Source organism: Sinocyclocheilus anshuiensis, unplaced genomic scaffold, assembly GCF_001515605.1.
Source record: "Sinocyclocheilus anshuiensis isolate Anshui unplaced genomic scaffold, SAMN03320099.WGS_v1.1 scaffold902, whole genome shotgun sequence".
Lineage (NCBI taxonomy): Eukaryota > Metazoa > Chordata > Actinopteri > Cypriniformes > Cyprinidae > Sinocyclocheilus > Sinocyclocheilus anshuiensis.
In genome coordinates, this window is record NW_015537974.1 from 387,584 (window position 1) to 392,092 (window position 4,509).

The window sequence follows — 4,509 nt, forward strand, 5'->3', positions numbered from 1 at the left end:
AGTCGTAAATATCAAACATGTTTGATATTTACGATTTGAGTTTGGCGATGCTCCGTCTCGATCAGCAATGTGATAATCATTGCAAAATAATCGCAATGACACCACACAATAGAGGATTTTTTGGACAAAACAAATCGCTTGCGACAAGCCGCGAATCGGGCCACACCCCCCGATCGTTCGTGGGTGCAAACCGGGCTTAAAATCTGCCTTAAAATCCTCTAGTGTGCGGCCAGCCTTAGGGTCTTCTCCATAGGCACTTGTGATCTTTACTTTGTCACCAAAATGAAGTTTCAGAAGCTTCTTAGCTTCAGAATAACCCCTTCTAGTGTCCATGTGCAAGCAGCTTCGGACAAGTTCCCTTGACTGGCCGGAAGTGAACTGTTCCAGATAGTAAAGTCTATCCCTGCTGTTGTCCGTTTTATCTTCGATGCCATGTTCAAAAGCTTGCATAAAAGATCGAAAACTTAATGGGTCTCCATCGAATACTGGAATCTCTCTAGAGGGGAGTAAAGAGTGTTTTTGCTGCAAGATCAAGAGCTCAGCAATATCATTCTGTCTCCGCACCACATTTGAAAGATTCATACTTGTAGGTCCAACATCTGTATAACTGGCAGATGGATTTTGAATTTGCATAGCATACTTTATAGCTGTGTCATCAACTTTGTACTTCCTTTGTGCAACTTGATCGGGTTTTTGAGGTTAAAGTATCCTTTGCAATGGAGTTTTTAGGATAGCTCCAAGTTGAACAAACTCAAAAGATGGTGAAGTTCCTGATGGTGTTTGATCCTGAATTGCTGTCTGCTTAGAATTCTCAGAACCATACTTTTCAAGATACTTATTCATTTTATCCTTAGGTTCATAATGCTGGGTACACACTAAAAGATTTTTTAAATCTTATAAGATCTTCAAAATGTGAGAGACTACAAACATGAGGGGAAAAAATCCTAGATTTAGGTTTTGCTCCGATAGTGTGTGGTGTTTTTGGGGTTTCCCCCCCACACATCAGGATTTCTTCGTGATCGGGGCGCTTCCGACATTCTTTCGAGCAGAATCAGTCACTCTTAACACACTTCACACCACAGGAAAATCTGATAAGATAATCTTTAGAACCACCAAGATAATCGGGACATAACCTAGGATTGTTGGAAGGGGAGAAATCGGCCCAAAATCAGCCCAATTATCTTGTGGTATGTACCCAGCATAAGACTGATGAGAATTGACAGAACGAGCATGTAGACTTGGGCTTGCAGTTGTTTCAAAGTCTTCTAAAACCTTCAGTTTAGCATCGTTTGCAGCTAGGTCACATTCCAAATTGGCTGATTCAAGTTTCATGTTCAAATCAGTCTTTTCCATTTCAAGGGCATGTTTTTGTTTTAATGCAGCTTTGCGAGCAAGAAGGGCTGCTTTATCAGCAGCTACTTTTATCCTCATTGATGATACTGAAGATGATATACTTGAGCTGTGAGAACTACAAGATTTACGTGACCTTTTGGATACATTTGAAGAACTATTGTTTGGCTCAATGAGTGTTTGTGGATCCTTTTGAACATTCTTCCACCTTTCCAATTCACAAAGTTTTCAAATATAGCCATTTTAGTCTCAAACCAGTCAATACACTCATTTTCTCTGATATCATCAGGTAGTTGCTCTTGCACAAGCTTATGAGCAGTCTTGAATTCATTAAGTACCCCCAAAAAAAGTCTCCACACCTTTTTCTATTGATTCCAAATCATCACCAGCAGCAAGCAATGCATTCCCTTCATTCATCCTACGTGTGCATACACCAAGCTTTCCCCTACACATAGAACTGAGGGATGCAATGCTTTGTTCAATCTCAACACTTTCATTTTGGGACATTTCATCAGCCATGCTTAACACAAACAAACACTATCAAGTATCCAGATCTCCATAGAATCTATAGGCCACAGTATGCACACAAGCATCAACTTCTTGTCTCATGCATTGATCAAAGCCAAAATTCTCAACCACAGCTTCTTAGAAATAAACCCATCAGTTACTCATGAATTGGATGCGTTTCAGAATCCTTTAAGCTGCTGATGCCTTCCACAGATAGCTTGGTCATTCTAAACGTAGGCCTTGATTGGGCCTACCACATGCCTGCATGTCCTTCTTGGGAGTTTTTTGACTAAGTGTAGCGGCTTCCTTTTGGTATATAGCCATCTCCGTGTGGGAAAGTAAAATTGACACTGCTCCAAAACCTGTTTGATCAAGACTGGTGTTTATTGTAACAAAGGCATAAATACTTGAAAATAAAACACAACTGTGACATGAAAGATCGTTGATCTGCAGGTCAAAAAACTGTCTCCCTTCCCTCCCCCATTCTTCTTCTTCTTCTTCTTCTTCTTCTTCTGGTGTTAATGGCGGTGGGCAAACCAACTTAAATGGTGCATTCCCACCACCTACTGGATAAGGAGTGTGGAGCGCATAATGATTGGAAGTTTGAAAACTATAGCCAATAAATTTTTTTTTTTTTTAATTTACATTTATTTAATATAACTGTATCCTACATTCTATTTATCAGTCTTGTTTCTTTTATGAAAATAATTAATTCATGAAATATTCTTGATTGTTTTGGGCCATTTCCTAACAGAAGCTGAAGTCACAAATTATTTATTCCGAACGATCTTAAAGCTTGAATTAGTTGAAATCTTGCTCCTTCATATGCATCACACTCTATAAGTACGTGTTTCCCTCCCCCATTGCCACATCACATCCTGTTTAAGATGGCTATCCCCAGGAAATGCCAAAATGGATGCAATTAATCTCGTCCACCACAAGGGGAGTATGGAAAATAATTCATACAAACATTCAATTGGCACAGACTATAGAAAAGACATTATACAACAACATTAACACCTTTATGGCTCCTACGGTTTTGATCTTATAAGTTTTTGTCTCATATTACTAAAGACTAAATTTCACAGTTATAATTAATTGAATAAATAATTCACCCCCCAAAAAATTAGCTATATACACACACACACACACACACACATGAACATTACTGTTCAAACATTTGGGGTCAGTATGATTAAAAAAAAAAAAATGTTCAGCAAGTATGCATTAAATTGATCAAAAGTGACAGTTAAGAAAATGATTGTTACAAAGATTAAAAACAAAAACAAAAAAAACGGTTCTTTAGAACTTTCTTTATCAAAGAATTCTAAAAGAATGTATCACTGTTTCCACAAAATTATAAAGCATAATAATAATAATGTTTCTTGAGCACCAAATCAGCTGAAGGATCATGTGACACTGAAGACTGGAGTATTGAAAATACTGAACATTCAGCTTTGCCATCACAAGAATAAATTAAATTTTAAAATATGTTAAAATAGAACGCATTTTTATTGTAATAATATTTCACAATATTACTGTATCTTTGATCGAATCAATGCAGCCTTGATAAGCATATGAGACTACTTTCAAAAACATTTTAAACATCTTACTGAGCCCATACCTTTGAACAGTATATAAATATAATTAATCATGTATATAATTTTATATTTTATATAATTATTTAAACCATCAATCAACACCTTATATCATTTCAAATCTGTATGCGTTTTTCTTCTATGGCACACAAAAGGTGACTTTTTTTTAAGTAAATGAGTACTGGGGCTGTCAGGCTCAAAATTAAGACAAAAACGTCATAAAATGTCATTAAAGTAGTCTAAACAACTTGTACACTAAATTGAAAGACTGATGAAACTTTCAGAAGTGTAGCAAATTAGCTCAAAAGGGAAATGTATATAACTAATTACAATTAATTATGATTCATTACAATTATTTATATCAGCTGCCAGTAGTAACTGTAGCAGGATTAAATTGCCATCAACTAATCTGTTCGTCCAGCGAACATTCAGTGTAAGTTCATATCAACTCTAAGAAAGGATATTTTCGTGGCCACAGAAAAAACTTTCCTACAGTATTAATGCATTAGAGCATGTAGCAAGGATCAAAATCGTAAAGGGACATTATTCACAAGCAGGACCAGAAACTCATGTAATTTTATTAACTAAACGCTAACACACATAACTAATCAAACAAACAAACGAATAAACATACACTCATGCGTACATGGGGAAAGGGCAAATGAGACTTGATGGATGAAACCATCAGGAAAACCAGAGAATGAAGCTATGAAAAGAGTCAGTTAACCACCTGAGTGAAACCATCAGCTCCGTTTTAGAATGGGGTCTACAGCTTATACTAAACTTTTGTTTTGTTTAGTTAAATGTACAATACTTGCATTGCCTTGGCCTTGAACAAGCGTCCAGATGCAGTCTCAGATGAAAGTCTTGATGGTTTGGAGGTTCGGTGGTGTAGGAGTTGCGATCACGTTCTTCCGGGTTTGAAGAATGATGAACTCCAAAAAGATGTTATTCTGACTCTGTCGTGGTCGGGAGAGTTTTCTCCCAGATGAGGGTGTGGAGGAGCTAAGAGAGACATCAGCTGAGATCCAAGGATCGTTGGTGAATGTAAAGA